The sequence below is a fragment of the Amyelois transitella genome, chromosome 12, assembly GCF_032362555.1.
Source record: "Amyelois transitella isolate CPQ chromosome 12, ilAmyTran1.1, whole genome shotgun sequence".
Taxonomy (NCBI): Eukaryota; Metazoa; Arthropoda; class Insecta; order Lepidoptera; family Pyralidae; genus Amyelois; species Amyelois transitella.
The window spans coordinates 4,217,915-4,235,600 of NC_083515.1; positions in this window are offsets into that span (position 1 = coordinate 4,217,915).

Consider the following 17,686-nt stretch of genomic DNA (forward strand, 5'->3'; position numbering starts at 1 on the left):
AATTTGTTAATTTTATCAAATATACTTTTTTGTCAATGTGTTAGATATATTTCAATTTTTTTAAGTATTTTATTTTAAACACAATTGCTATGTTTTTCTATTTAAGTTTGATAATGGCTTTGAAAAATGCCTCACTAAAATAATAAGATGAGATTGGACTACGTCCTACGAGTATAAAGAGTTACATACACACATAATAAAATTCTCGCATACAATGCAGTTACATAAAAGTTGCTCTTGAATTTGTAGAAAGAGATTATCCAAGTAAAATTAGCCAATTACATTAAACCCGAGTATAAGTGCAGATATGAAAGCGTCGTTACAGGAGCGCGTAGTCTTCTGCAAACCGTTTCAGTTAATTGTTGTTACACAGCCATAGAAATTACAGTACACACAAATATCCCTTATATTATCCCTTAAATAAATAAATTTATTATTATTATTTATATTAACACACATTTATACTTATATGAACCCTGAGTAAGAACCATAAAAATTCCATTAATGATCCGATGTTTGATTACTTTTCCATTAACTATATTACAAGTATACACTATCTATCAATAATGATCAAGGTTATTTTAGGTAGGTACCTTGTTATAAATTTGATGGCTACACAAGGGGTTAAATTTTCGAAATCTTTTTAAGGAAGTAAAATAATTTTTTTTTATACCGAGTTTTGAAATCATCACTGTGAAAGTTTTTGGAAAGTGATAAGAAGTCATCAAAATAAATGATCGCCGTGAAATATTTTGCTAGACTTGGATAAAGAGAGATTGATTTTAAGCAAAAAAAAACAAAAAAAAACGATTGTTGGTGACAAAATGATTTCAAGTAGTAGTAAGTTTATTCCCGTAAAAAAGGTACTTAGTATATAACTAAGGTATTTAACTTCTAATAGATAATTTTATACAATAAGATTGATAATAAAACTTGTAACATAATAATTTAAAGATCAATCTTCTTAAAGCGAACTTCATTAGGTATTACATGATACGTTTCATAAAAGTATTAATAAAATTACACATCGCTTTGCTACAGCCGTACATAACACAAAAATGAAAATGGTTTTAGTTACTCTTAAACATATTCTGATATATGAAAATGTTTTGGGAATCTATAGAAATAATGTTAATTTCAGTAAATTTATTCGTGCTTTAGTGCTTATTCGAATGGTACTCGTAGTTGAAATTGTGTTGATAATTTTAATCTTCGGGATTTGTATTGATTATCTCTACGATGATTTTCTATGTAGTTATTTTGTATATGCATCTTAGTTCTATCTTTTTCATTTTGATTTCATTTTATAACCGAAACAAGTATTCTGACTTTAATAATAAAATTTTATATAATACCCACTAATGTTGAAAAAATGTAAGAGAAATAATTTTTTGCACCTATGTCGACGATTAATAAATATTAAATGATTTTGATATTTTAAAAAACTTTGTTATAACCATGTATTGTCAATACATATGTAAGTAGATCAGAAATTAATCAAAATAAGGTTAAATCAATATAAGGTAATGAATTATAAACACCTGGAGCTACTCGTTATTTAATATCAATCAACGTACCTATTTTTACAAGCACTCACGTCAATCAATAGAACTAGATTATTATAGTAACAATATTAAGTAAATAATTTCTAGAAGTGGCTATATGGCTCAATGCTATGTCCATTTAGAAATAAACATAAAACAACACCAAGAATGTTAAATAGGGCTTGGAAAAATTAATTTCATGCTGAGAAAGGATTTTTTGTAATACGGGATTTTGATTTGATTTCTATAAATAGATTCGTATAATAGTATATCGTATATAACTCTGGTTAAAATTTTACTATAGTTACTTTTTGTGACCACCAATTCCATTATTTATATAAATATCTGAAACCAAAAATATTTAGGTTTCAAGTTAGCGATTGTCCTGACTTATGTACCTAGCAGGGACATAATTTTAAATGTAATATAAAAAAGGAATCCTGTGCAAATGTTATATTTCCAGTTACTTCACCTACATGACTTTTCATCTGTAAATTCTTTTTACATGGTTTAATAGGTACTTATGTATTTAGTTTGAATGACTAAAATTACCTCTGCGAGAAATTTACCTACTGCAAGTTTTGAGGTAAAAGGTTAGTTTCTCTCATTATAACTTTTATGACACTGTTAAAAAGTTAGTCAGTCGAGGATTAAAATAATTCGGGAGCTATTCTATACTAAAGCAACATACATAGCTAAATTTAATTCTTTTTATGGATTCCTATTCTGCTAGAAGCATTACTTCTATCCAAGTTAGCAACAAATTAAATTTGTGATTTGTTTGTATGGCACTGACTGCATTCTTAGAGTACCGTTGTCAAACAGAGAAATGGGACGTTTGATTTTTTACAACCACTTCTTTATGATGCTGATTTATTGCAACACTTTAGAAATATTGTAAATACGTAAACTAAACCGTGTGGTTCCCGGAACCAATACAAAAAAAAATAGGACCACTCCATCTCTTTCCCATGGATGTCGTAAAAGGCGACTAAGGGATAGGCTTACAAACTCGGGATTCTTTTTTAGGCGATGGGCTAGCAATCTGTCACTATTTGAATCTCAATTCTATCATTAAGCCAAATAGCTGAACGTGGCCATTCAGTCTTTTCAAGACTGTTGGCTTTGTCTACCCCGCAAGGGATATAGACGTGACCATATGTATGTTTGTATGTACGTAAACTAAATTCCTTTTTAGCCCGACAATAACGACACCAGTGAGTGTTCTGGGAACAAGCTATTGTCGCTGTTTTCTACTCCAGTGATTCTCGTAAATAGACGACATTTTATTTAGATTTAACGGCTATGGGTGCTTTAATATGGATTAATGGTACAGGTGGCCACCTGTATAAATTACCTAATAATTTATTAACGTCATAGGCTTTTTCAATGTATTCTGGCTCCAAATTAATAAGCAATGTTTAAAAAAACCTTTCCTAATTAAATAATTTACTAAAATTACAGTTTATATATGATTTAAAATATCTTCCTTTTTTTCTAAAAATATTTTTTTCCATGATGTACATAAATATGGTTTATTTAGTATAAAAAAAATTGCTCCATAAACCCCGAAGCATGCTAGCAAAAAGAATAACTGGGAACATGCAAAGATATAAAGACTACAAATCAAACCAAAAAAAAAAATTAATTTATTTTCATCCAAATAAAATATATAAAGAGATGGCATTGGATATGAATACAAATTACATAAATTTTCCTCTCTGCTACATGCGTTCAATCATATTCCTGTTTAATCACAATGTTTTTACGACATAAAACCTAAAATCCTTTTATGACGTCCAATAACGAAGGGCACAATTTGTTGAACGTACGCGTCACAAGAGCTTAGAACACAATTGAGTTCACATATTTTGGATTATCTAGTCAAATTAAACAGTCAGTGCTCAATTGATTCGACATTGTTGACAGTTATTTTTAAATTAATAATAATTACAATACAATCTGTGCATTAAAAGTGTCAGCTGTCAAACACAAACTACGAAAAAAAAGCACTTGGATAACCATACTGCAGTTGGACATACAACATAGTTATTTTAGACCTGAATTCTCCTATTATATGTTTCCTTATTTATTTAGAAGGTATATTAAACAATTTTAAAATATTAAGAGGAGTATTAATTACACAATCAAACCATAGGAAGTATAACAAAAAAGTCAACGATTTCTCTACCGTGAACTATCTTCCTATTGTAAACTCTATCTTATTTTTAGCTCATAGAATGCGTGACATAAATCATGGCGGCCGATATTTTATAGGTTTTAATTTTGGCGTTTTATGTCGTGATAACATCTGCGGGCATAATGGCCGCGCCAGGCTGCGAAGGGTTTACGAGCCTGTTTTACGGCGTGTGGCTCCCTTTCCTGGTTAACTTTATATTTTTTATACTTCTTTAATTTACATGGAAAATAAAGGATACGACCTTAATCTATTCAAAACGTTATTTTATGTTAAAACTAGTTGCACCACGAGAGTTGCTCGATACCGTGATAGTTAGAATAACTTTCAAGTTTTATTGAAATTACTTAGTTCAAAATTTTAACTATTAAATTTCATAGAAATCAGTCCAGAAAAATGAAATTTGGTCCTTCGTCGATTTATAAGTTCATATTACATCCATTTATGTTATGCTCCAATTATGTAAAGATTTACAGTTGCTGTAAAGCAAACGGTTAAATTTTTATGGTCTAATAATGTGTTTTTGAAATTAAAAGAGTTCAGAAACTTTCCAGCTTATTACTAAATCTCAATAATATGTAGATTAGCCTTCGGAGTTTGATATTAGTAATTACATGAGATGAAAGTGGTTTCAAAGCCTTGCTTACACAATGTAATACGCGCCCTTAATCCCTAAGGGTCGACCCGGTTCCATACAATCTCAAAAAGTAGGTAATTGCACTTTGTATGAACGTCTGAACTGAAGAGAAATGGGTTTTTATAAAAACTTCTAAAAGTACCTTCTTTTTTGGATTCTTTGTGATTTTATTCAATATAGTATTTTGATAAAAAAGAATATTTAACAAATGAAATATTTTATTATAAATTTAGCAATTGGAATGTATTACCATCGTTATATAGGTAAATTTGGATGGCTATAGGTTAATGGGGATTTCGTAGTTTAGAGGATCCCGTGTTTTTAATAAAATTATACGAATATCTATAATAATAATATAAAAAGAAAAGATACGAGTTTGATTTTGAAAAATCCCAAAGGCTTTCTCTGGTAAATCCCAAAGGTAAAAAGCCCTATGCAAAAGCTAATTTAATATACTGTGTACAGTGATGACACGAATATATTTAGGTTAGTATACTCTAATTTATACTTTAGCGGGGATTTTTACTTGTTAGCTTCAAAGCAATTTGCACAGGAATCGTAGCAGCATTGTATGTGAAAATTTTTGATTTCGTTCAAATCAAATTAATGTCAATAAAGTGGGCAAGTATTTTTCAGGCGCGTCCCGTTAACCCGTCACTGCAAATTAGGTTACGTTCCGTGTGAACCAGTTATGCAAATTCGGTTATCTGTTTTCCACTGCTCAGTTAATTCAGTCTTTTCTCGTTGCTCACTGACTGGCCTGAAAAATTGCACTTTTTGCATTTTCATGAATTATTCCGCGATCTGCATATTGCCGATTCAGCTGTTATTGTTTACTTTGGCTTTAAACGGTCAGCGTTATTAAATCGTTCTTTAATATTACATAAGAGAAGATTGTGTTTTGTTTGAACAGAGTAAAGAATTTTTGAAATGAAATTTAAATTTGAAGTGAATTATTATTACATTAAAAATTAAAGTTAATACGAATATTCTTTCTTATCTACTAAGATATTTTTACTTTAACAGGAGGAATTTAAGATATTTTTTTTTAATGTACGTAACATTTAAGTTAATGTAGTACATATATATTTAAGATAATATTGTTGGCGTGTGCAATAAAATTTCTGCACCAATACCAATTGAAAGTATTAAACAATTCTGATAAAATTTGGAATACAGATAAACTAGATTTCCTCAAATGCGAACCTCCGACATAAATATGAATGTTTACCAAAATTATCCCTAATAATGGAGTTAACTTTAAGATTCTAAATAGGCAATTTATTCCAATATAAAATGAAAATCCTGTTCAGTCTACGACGAGCGGATGAAATAGGAACATTTTCATTTGCCGCTATTTTGTCGTTCTTATTTTTCATTCAAACATGGAGAGAGCAGTTACCATTAAAAGGTCCGACGTTTGCCCCTGGAGAGCTCTTTCATGGCTTCGCGAATGTGTGCGATATATACAGAGTTACAAACTAATAGAACCCCTTTTAACGCGTTTTTGTTCATGAAACTGATGTCATAATCGATTTTGGTATATTCGAATTTCGGATTTAACTATTTGAAAGTTTGCATTGCATCAATGGCGATAAGTGATCAAGTTTTATAACGTTTTTGTTATTCATCTCATAAATTGTTGCCTTTGTGAGAATGAGCCTCGGTTCAGACAGAAAAATATATTGTTTTACATGGATTTTTTAAATTTATGTTTGTGATAATATCTGTGGAAAATATAGTATCGTTAAAATCAATAGGTACCTATACCGTAACATAAGTCGAGGAATATACTTTGAGGCTCTTTCAATCTTCGTATGTAGTTGGTTAGTTTATATTTATGGTAAAGAAAATTATTGAAGTTTTTATAAATCAAGTTGTAAAATAATTTATTTAAATCATATATGACGCATTATCTCTTTTAACTATTATACATACATTTACCAAAATGAGTTAAGTCGTTCGAGTTAAAGTCGTAAACATTAGGTTAGTAGATCGTGCTGGGTTTACGATGTATATGAACTAAGTATGTAAATTGATTCGATGGAGAAACATAACTCACAATGTAAGTTTAGTTTACTGTCTCTAACTCGTATACTTCCTTGGTTTTACAGTTTCATGAATTTAAGATTGATATATTTTCAGCTACTGAATAAACACACAAATTTTTAACCACATCTAATGTTATTCTTTTTTTGTGGTGGTCTGGAAGAAATTTCTTAATGTGATAAGGCCGCATTTTGAACCCCACCTTACCTTAACATAAGCTTAGGATAAATCTATTTAAAGTGAAATAAAGGGTATTCTGTCTATTTACATAGGAACTTTCTATATGCTATATGGTTCCAGAAACTTCAAAAAAGGATTGGTCCAGCTATTGACTATTCCGTTCGTTCGCGCCATTTAAAAGTTGATATTAAATTGCATTTATGTCTTAAACATTCCTAGATAGAACGACTGACGTAGATCCAACCCTACCAACCTAGGAAAAGCGATCCTCTATATTTGGAAGATGGATGAAAAAAAAACTCAAGAAATCGTTCTGTTATGTTAACTATAACTAAGAACTCCTATGTAACATATCAAAGACGATGTGCGAGAATTACTAAGACAAAATTCATTTCTAAGCATTTTATTATCTCTAAAAACTTCTGTGTGACATATTATAGACGACATGTGCGTGGTTGCTCGTCATTTTCAATTTGTAAAACTGGGCTAAGTTGAGCATAATGTTGATCTTCGGTTGGGTAAGTCAAGATTTTACACCAGCAATTCCCATCTTTCCTCCGAAACCTTTACCGGGGAACCTATTTAAACCATTCTATTACATTATGTTTAATATGTGGTGGCCTTCTGAAATGTTATTAACTCTGTGTGACATATCATAGACGATGTGTGAGTGGTGACTCGACACCTGACTGAGACATCTCATCTTGTTTACTCGCGCCCATTCACCACACATAGCATACAGATAGCATCGTTTAGTTGAGATTAAATTGCTCTTTGTGGCTTAAGATTCTCTAAAAATGATATTTTGTAAGCTTTAAGAAAATGATTATTGATAATTTATAAATGGATGTGTTAACAGATTGCAATAGCGTTTGAAATCTAAGAAAAGTGTATTCGTTATAAATAAAAATAATTTGTCTTTATAATATTAGTATTGATCAGGTTTGAAATACCTTTTATTTAATTACGTAAATATCTCAAGTTCATCCACTTAATTAGAATAAAATACCTGTCATTGTCCAACTATTAAAATGTGCCAAACAATGAAATTCAACTATTTAATCATAAAAACAATTTGTATCCAACCAGCAAACGATTCAATTTTCAAACTTGGAACGAATCATCTAATTAGACATTATGTCTGTTACATTTCTGAAAATCCTTTGTAGTGCAGAATTTTATGCGTTCTTTGTTCCGGCGGCATTTTTAAGAATGTTGATTTCAGACAACTTTATATCTTATTCGGGTAACATTAAGGTTGAAAATAGTTGTTGGAAGTTGGTAAATATTGAGTCTCTGACAATCGGCGACAGCGTAGTGAGAAGGCCGTTAGCTAACGAGCCCCCGCCCTCTCATTTTCATTTTATCGTCCCTACCTTCTCACTTCTCAGTTTTTTCTTTTGCGAGCTCATCACAAAGATCCATATTTTAATACTTAATTTGATACTAATGAACAAAAAATAACTAGATACATCCTAATTAGTATAACTTAAATTTCCATTGAGTCAAGAAAATGACTAAGACAAAATAATTTATTTTAAATAGAAAGTATTTTATCTCTTACTGAAAATCACATACATACATACATATGATCACGTCTATATCCCTTGCGGGGTAGACAGAGCCAACAGTCTTGAAAAGACTGAATGGCCACGTTCAGCTATTTGGCTTAATGATAGAACCGAGATTCAAATAGTGACAGACCATCGCCTAAAAGAGGAATCCTAAGTTTATAAGCCTATCCCTTAGTCGCCTTTTACGACATCCATGGGAAAGAGATGGAGTGGTCCTATTCTTTTTTGTAATAGTGCCGGGAACCACACCATCACATTATCATAATTTTCAGCCAATCCTCATGACAAACCAGGTTATGCCAATATTAATACATGGAAAACCTGTCTGCCGTATGATCTCTATCCTGACTACTTAAGATCGATAACATAAATTTTCCTTAATGTGTACTTTTCCTAAAGATATACCCTTAACCATTCCAGCATCAGTTAGTATACAACTGTCTATTTATAAAACTAATTAACATAGAAGCACCCTACAATATCGTAACTTAATTAAGTCGGATCTATAAATTGACCTATCAAATAGGTCATACCTGGCAACGCACCTGATAACTACATACATAGATGGGCGATGCAAAGTACTCTACCATAGATTGGAAACCGATTTAAGCCGCTTATGACAGTTTCGATACTCGGATTCGTATCTCTATGTGTTGAAAACCAATCAAATGCAATATAATCAATTAGGGAAAGTGCAATGAATGTGAAATGTGCTTAGACTTACAACTAATTTGGTAGTTTTGTATTTTTCTTGACTACTAATATTGTAGAAGACGCAATACTGCGAGGGATTTAGAGCGTTGATAGTCGAACGGTTAAGATCCCCGAAAAAAAAATTATTTTTTTTGTGTGAAAAAGTGCCTGCGATAGCCTATTTTCTAATTAAAATATTGATTTGGATTTTTATTTTAAAAAGGCGTGAGGCAGGAGACACAGTTTCTACCGGTGACTCATTTCGGAGTTGTGAATATTACTTTGATGCTAATTAAAGTACTCACGATAAGGGAAAACATCGTAAGGAAACTTAGACCTAAGTGACGAAATAATTATAACACAACACACAAACTATGATGGAATAAACCCCTGAGGTAAAAGCAAAATGTAATACATAAAAAACATTGCATTATTTTTTTAATTACTCAGAAAATACTAATACAGAAAATATATTGTTAGAGGTAAGTAATGAGTGTGGATTGCAGCCGCCAGTTGAATGAACGCTGATTTAATTTCAGAGAGCCAGCGTCGCCGGCTTGATAAAATGCCCAACTAAATAACGCGGACATCCCCTCGGCGGCTTTTTCCTAATTCGCCCCGGTATTATTTAGCCAAATACCAGTTTTTTTTTTACAAAATCCATTTTTAAAAGCTTTTTCTATATAATAAGACATAGTCAACAGTCTCCCAAAAACTGAAAGCCACAGTGTTCAGTAGCAGATTGTTAGCCCATTGCATAAAGGAAGAAATCTTTAACGACATCTATGAGGAAGAAAGAAAGGAACCCCTTGTACAGTTTGTTTTTTCTATAAAATAACCTATCGACACATGATATCGACAAGTAATTCGATTTTGATTTAAGAGAACATACGTTGGAGAATGATTTAAAATTTTACTCATTCTTGATATATTCTGGTTTTTTTTTAATTATATAAATCACACAGCAACACATTTTTAAGGAGAATAAAAACCGTGACGAATGGAGACAAGGACCTGAAAGCCCGTTGTCCCCCACCGCACCTCTCCACCCCCTCGTCTAGATTAATCTTCCACATGCCTCAATGTCATCTGCCGTTGCAAATGACGCAAAAAATTAGGATAAATATGACAGAAATGCGAAATAGCGTATATTTTGAAAATAAAAGTAAATCCTTACTAATAAAGCTCTGCCGATGTGCTTCGACGGGCCTCCTCCTTGATGTTATTTTTTTAAGTTTGAATTATATTCGTGTTCGAGAGAAATTCGTTCACTTTAAAACAAGCTGAAGTCTTAACTTTGTATCTTTGCACTAAGAATTCGTTATCATCCCCAAATAAATCATTAATTTTTTTTTTCACATTTCTTAAGTAACATTAATTAAATTAGTGTTACTTAAGAAATGTGCAAACTATTTATTCTGAATAAATTAATATTCAATTCATAGTTTTACTAATATATTATATTTTAAATATAATTTTCCTTGGAAATAACTTTTAATAAGGAATTACAAACTTACAATGTAATATTAAAATTATGAACTTGTTTAACCAAATGGAAACAATTCAAAAATGCTTAACAACATCGTTATTTCATTTTTAGGAGTAAACGGCAAAAGTTAAGTGTTTAAGGGGGTGTGACTCTTTTCTTTCACTTGACATACTTACGCCCCTATGGCCCGGGAGGCGATTATGTATAATTTTCCAAATTCGGCTTTTGGAATACGAACGAAATTGTGTATTCGTACGATATATTATTTTTGTGCGACATAATCATAATTTACACGGAGTAAAAGCCTCTCCCTTTTCCTTTTCATCATCCCTACTGAAATGCCTAACAAAAAAAACGATACGATACGAGCGAAAGTCAAAATATGGAGTTAAATAAAAATTACACAAAATTGTCAGTTAAACGATATCTATGTCGGCCATTTTGTCCGGGAATTAAAGCCGATATTCCGTCGACATTTGCGGATTTGAATCACAGCCAGACCAATATCCAACGGAGCGACAAATCAGCACTTCGATATTGCCTCCATTTGGGCACCCACCTCAATATATGGAAAATAAGATTTTTCATTGCGCCCCAAATGGTACACGTGTGCAAACGTTGGTGTGATAAATGCTAGGAAAGTATTTTTTACACTGACTTTTTTGTTACGAAAGAAAAATACTTTAAGCATTCTCTGCTGTGGCATTATCTGTTTTGCTTAAGTGTCCTTTAGGTTCACAAATGGTAAAGAATATCTTAATTTTAAGTAAATATTAAATAAAAAAAAAACACTTCCGCTCCTTTCAGTGTTTCCATTGGATCCAATCAAATGAACAATTCTAACTTCTTAATAGGTCGTTCATCGACTTACTTGTGCCATTACGCTTGTTTATTGATCCAGAACGTTATTTTAAGTACTGATATAATATTTTATATGGAATATAATTTCCATACTGTGCTTCAGTCTATACTCGTAGTGCATATAATGATTAAAGAATCACGATGTGCGTAACCAATAAACAAAGTATATAATTACATTTTATTCAGTTAAAATGTCTATTAAAGTTGGAACTATACTCACCAAGCTTCTGACAAGCTTGTCAAGCCCGATAAACATCAAAACTACAATTGTTTTTGATGTTCCCAAAAAATACACTACTCAAAAATATCCAAACATTTTCGCCGCATAAATTTCCGAGAAAATACATAATGGATTGTTATCGTAATGGAATAATAAATACAACAATATTTTCCTTTGATCTCTGTACGTGTACTTTTGAAGGCTGTATTAACTTGTAAGTCAAAATAGACGAAGAAGGGCCTCTAAAACATGTAGGTATTATATCTGACATGATATAATATCTTCATAATTTGTTAAAAAACTTTGTAAAATAAATTATATCATAATAATATTTTCTATATTATTTTAATGTTAAAATTATTTTAGAAAGTTTCCAAAAAATACCATAATTTTTTTTTAATAAATTGTCAATCGGAATGAAATTCAGAATTATAATGTTTGTTTTAATGTTTGATCTCAAAAAAAATCCTAATTACTTTATGCATTCTTAATAATTTGATTATGGTTATTGTAGCATGTATTATGAGATAAACAACTTTTCCACGGTTTTATAAATTTGTTTGTGAAAATACAACTAATTATACATTTCATAAGAACTTACTATATTATATCGATGCCTACATTATTAAAATCCTCTAACGTTACCTGTATCAGCCGCAAAGGCTCTCATATTAAATGACGGGAATTAGCTCAACTTGAATCAAACACGATCGAACTCTCGAGTATCTGTACGAAGCTTATTATAGAAAGCTGTCTACAAATAATGCGATATACGTAAGTCATACGTAAGGTGAGTACTTCCGCCTCTATTTAATTGGTTTTCATTATTTATTTTATACTAGTTGTTGCCCGCAACTTCGTTTGCGTGTTATTGGAAATGAGAAGATAAAATATTATTGAATTTACTTATATTTCCGTAACGTATTACAGTGCCGAAGGGACAATCCCTTTGGCTGCTACATCACATGATCCAGATCATCCATTTTGTTTTCGCCAAGAGAAAATGGTCATCAGGTTGAATAACTTTTGTTAAGACGTATTTTCGGATGAGTTAGCTGGTCTATAATGGTTTATTTATTTATTTATTCTTTATTGTAACAATTACAATTTGTAAAGTACAATAGGCGGACTTAATGCTAATAGCATTATCTAACTATTAGATCACGAGGTCTATTCATGAGCGACAATAGGACGTGTTTCTTATGTTATCTCTTTCGAAAAAATGGAGAGAGAAAGAGAAAAATTAAGACATATCTATCTCTCTCACCTAAGCGTGTTCCCAGCTGCACCCTCTACTATTTAGCGTCGGATCCTGGGGTCCGCTTAAGACATATGTCTTGTACATTTAGCAAAATTCAACATCGAAATTCGCAGAATAGTAGCTTTAGAAACTATTCTGGTAAGAAAAGGAGTATACTGTGCACAATACATGTAGATAAGATTGAAATCATGGTTTACTACACTCCGTGGAATGAACTCCGTCAAACTTAGTTTCAATCTCAGTTCCTTAGCTTTCTCTGAAAGATTGACGATTGATACTTAGTTGCATCTAAGCGAGGTTCGTCTCCAAAATACTTTGATGTCTTTTAAGCTTCAGTTCAATAGGTAACAATGTTGATTTTACACAACGCAGTGAGAGTAGATTTAAGTTACCTACACATGAAAGTTTTACCCTCACTTAGAAAAATATAATCAAGGTTAACTAAGGTGGACACGATCATAAATAATTCGATCAAGATCTAGTTTTAATGCTACAAACACTTTAACATAATACTCGTACAAGTTCATACTTTTAAGTATCATAAAAAGTAAAGGAGTTAACAAAATTAAACCATAAGGTCAGAAAAAAACCAAACATTACCCTGCTCTGCTTTTAATCAACGCTCTCAAGTTACAGACCAGGTGTCTTAATTAAGTCATTCCGAAATGTCTCGCCCCTTGCTAAAGAAAACCATAATTATACATACAGCTCCCAATTCGGTCACTTTGCCAGCAAACATGCCATTATTACGGTCAACCCTTAGAGAGGAATTACCTCCCTTCATTACATTAGTTGCTTTATTTGTCCAACTAGGTACCAGGGTTCCTGTTTTATTATTCCTTTATTAATTTGGACTCCAGCCATTAAAAAAAATCCTTTTTGTGATTTTGATAAATTCTTTTCTCTGTTTCGACGGCAAAGTAAATTTCGGTCGCACCACAGACTGGCTTTATTATTCATTTAGTCCACTTTTTATAAGAATATTCATGAGCTTCTTAAAAATATTTTGGACCATCAAGATAAACTCACTTTAAGAAAACGTTGACTGTATGAAAAATTAACAGAAATCTGCGGCTTGGAAACATATATTTTTAAGCACTACTAAATTTTACCCGCGAATTCGGTAGGGAAGCTTTATTGAAATTTATTTACCGGTTTTCTAATCTAATCAGATAATCAAAAAAATCTAATCTCTTGTAAATGCATGAGTGTTGAGCGTTGTGTAAAGAAGTGAGGCTAACAAGTAGTTAGTGAAATCTTCAAAATAACAATAATTAAATATCTATAGGTAGGCTGTGGTAATCAAGTATTGCTGTAGTTGCCAAGTGGCAGGACAGGCAAAGGCTGCTTTTGCCACTAAATAAATTGTAGTGCATTAGACTGCCACTTTAGTTATAAAATATCTGTCAAGGATCATAATCTTTGGCGGCGCAAATCAAACAATATCGCCGCAATTAAGGTTCCTCTTCACGCCCCAAAACTTGTCATCGAAGGATACTTACTGAGCTCACTCAAGATCGTTTAGTAAAGTTTCACATAATCTTATATTCGTTTGTTCTTTTCTACGTCATCGGCATAAATATTTCCTATTCTGTTATGCTGCACAGCTAGCAATAAGTGAATTTTGAATAGATAGTTGGCGACTTATGTATAAAAACAAAAGACTAGTAACTTAGAATACCGTTTAAATTAAGGAGAGAAATATTGGAAAACAGACCCACCTTAGACCATGCCAAAGTGAGAATTTCTCTAAAGTGTAGAAATAAGAACAAGACTTTCTGTTTAATAAGACCCGAGCTGCTGACATAAGGTAATAAGTAGTATATGTCTACGACTGCTCTCTCACTTGATAGTACTGAGAATAATTACGACGCCGTGAGGAAACTAGTTTGGAACTAGAGCAAGGCGGCACACGAGGAGTCATGACAAAGACGGTAGCCACACGACACAAGTTGTCAAGTCCTCGAACTCCGATATTGAGTTGCTAATTCGTTTTCAGCACCACACTTCACCGTATAAGTCTTTTCAACGGCTTATTTCTTAACATATAATCATATATAACACATAAGATAATCTTTTATTACGTTGAAACATCTGTACTGATATAATAAAAACCAACGATTACGTTAGTTGGTTATGTATATAACATTACTTTTTCAGTTAACATTCATATTTTAAAAAACCAGGGACGTTTAATTAATCAATACGAGTTTACGAGTGTATAATGCTTTTAGAAATTTAAGGTTTGGAAATTTCTGAGTTGCAAAGATCCAGCCAGAGATAAACTATATCTCAAATCAAAAAATATTGTAAAGCAGAATCCTAGGTAAGTCACTATAATGCTCTTTAATTAGATATGCAAAATATGTAAAATTTCCGCCTAAAACTTCCCTAAACTCGCGGATGCCGCTTGTAGTTCCGAGGCACTAATATGTCGCTTCTTGACGTCTTAGAAAGTGGATTACTGACTAGATACTGAGCTGGTCTGAAACTTCAAAACTTTAATGCAGTTCAAGTGTTTACATTTAACGTTATATATTAAACAAAAATATGATAGCTTTCATGCTAGTCTGGTAACAAAGAAAAAACATAGTGTGTGCCAGCTGCTTCTCTTCCCCAGATTGTAAAAGTCAACCAAGGGTAAGGTGAAAAAACTTTCGGAATGCTTCTTTTGGGCGATTGGCCAGCAACCTATTTAAATCGTAGTTCCATAATTAAGCCACAAAGCTGAACGTAGCCTTTCAGACTCTTTGTGATTGTACCCCTGTTCGGCTCTTTTTACCACTGAGGTCTACCCCGTAAGGGATAAAAACCTGGTTGTAAATTTATAAAATTACAATTTTATAAGAAGAAATTGATAAAAAACATAACTTGAATTGAAAAATTAAGCAATAATCATAGCAGGACCCATATTACTGCGCTTGGGAAACGCAAAGGCGTGAACGTAGTACGATGACGCTAGTATGTAGGGTGTCTATTTTCCTAATCATCTAGGACACACATACACAACACATTATCACGTAATTCCCTTGTGGAGTAAACATTTATATTGTAGATAGTTATTTGTCACAAAAATGGTCACCATTAACAGGATTAATGACTCAGAAAGACAGGTTGCCAGCTCATAAAATCTTTAAAATTACTTAGATTTAGACACATAGAACTTTCTAATTGGTGAACGTGCGGCAAACTGCAAATTCGGTCGTGAAAAATTTCCCCGGTTGAAATTGGCGCATCCGAGCATTGGACATTTATGAAAACGTACTCGTGCACTCGTTTCATAAGCATAAAATATTCAACGGCTCGCACCACCAGTTCACACTGTTATATGGAGTTAGTATAGGGGCCAGCCAGTATGCTTTTAAATAGATTTATGAAAGCTCACTTCTTACTTTAAAAAAAACTGAAGTTTTAAATTTTTTTATTAATTTGTCTAGGATGTTATTTTTTATGTACAAATGTATTGTATTATAAGGTAAATTTATCATTAAGCCAAACAGCTGAACGTGGCCTATCAGTCTTTTCAAGACTGTTGGCTCTGCCTACCCCGCAAGGGATATAGACGTGATTATATGTATGTATGTATAATTAATTTTAGGATGAAATAATATCTACAATACCTTAAATTTTTTTGGCATTGAATTTATATACGTATAGGTACATATTAAAAAGAAAAACATTTATTCAATGTTTTTCTTTTTAATATGTACCTATTTTATTATTTTGCATACGACTGAAATGAGTTTTTTTAAACAAGTTATTAACCACCCCCTTGATAATTAGTTCCGTAATGCAAATGTGTTTGTAAGTACACATGTTTCCATCGTTTTGCATATTAATAATTTTCACCTAGTTGAAGTACTGCATTGAAGATTTTATCTCATGCCATCATATTAAAATTTAACTCGACACTCAAAAGTACATTTTCACACGACCCCGCGTCACGTTAGCTGAGAACTATGAATTTTTAATGCTTTTCCCAACTACTATATGCTAAGTTTGTCATATTTATTCAAATAGCTCTCTGAATTTTCATAATAATGCTTTGAAATTGACCAAGTTCATAATTTCAGATGGAACTATTGATATTTCAATTATGCAAAGGGCTTTGATTTCAAGTTCATAAGGCATCGTCAAGCTCGCCACTAAATTTACATTTATTTTCTACTATTTTTATAAAACTAATAATTACCCTTATAGAAATATAAATAAGTACATTATTATGGACTTATGTCAACAAATACTCAACAAGGGTTATAAATTGCGTGATAGAATTAATATTTAACTTACAAACATCATTAAAATTTTAATAGAGAAAAGACTTGACAATGAAGCTTTATCGCTCGCATCTTGACATTAGACGACGGAAAATAAAAATACCTAAATGCTTGACCGAGATTACAACAATCCGTGCTATTTAACAATGTCGACTCAATTTTTATTTGAAATCAAGTTTGAATGTTCTGTTAAACGGATTTAAAGGAACTACTGGGAATTCATAACAGTAACATCTGTTGTGAGTGGCAAATGGATTGGGTACGTTCGTCCAAGGGTCGGCCGATAAAACAAAAACCTGTGACTTTGGCAATAGATATACTAACAATTACTGGGAAGGACTGAAGCAGAGTCAAAAATTTGAATTCTCTTTTATCTTAGCGTATTTTCGTTTAAACCCTCCACCGCAATACTTTGGTACTCGGGATCCATATTTTAGATATTTCTCTTCGCTTTGTCTGTTTTTCATCGTCCTCAAAGTCCATGGTCTGGTTAAAACTGGTCTATTACCTAGTTAATAAAGCAAAATGTTATCACACAACCATGAAAAAATTATGAACGAAACAATAAGATTTATCATAGAGAATTGTTAAATATGTAAAATCTTGAGAAAGCCTTGTAATAATAGCTAAAGCAGTTCCAGTTCCGAGAATTCCTTGCAGCCATCTAGGGATTTAGAAATATTCAAAGAAGCTCTGCTAGTTTC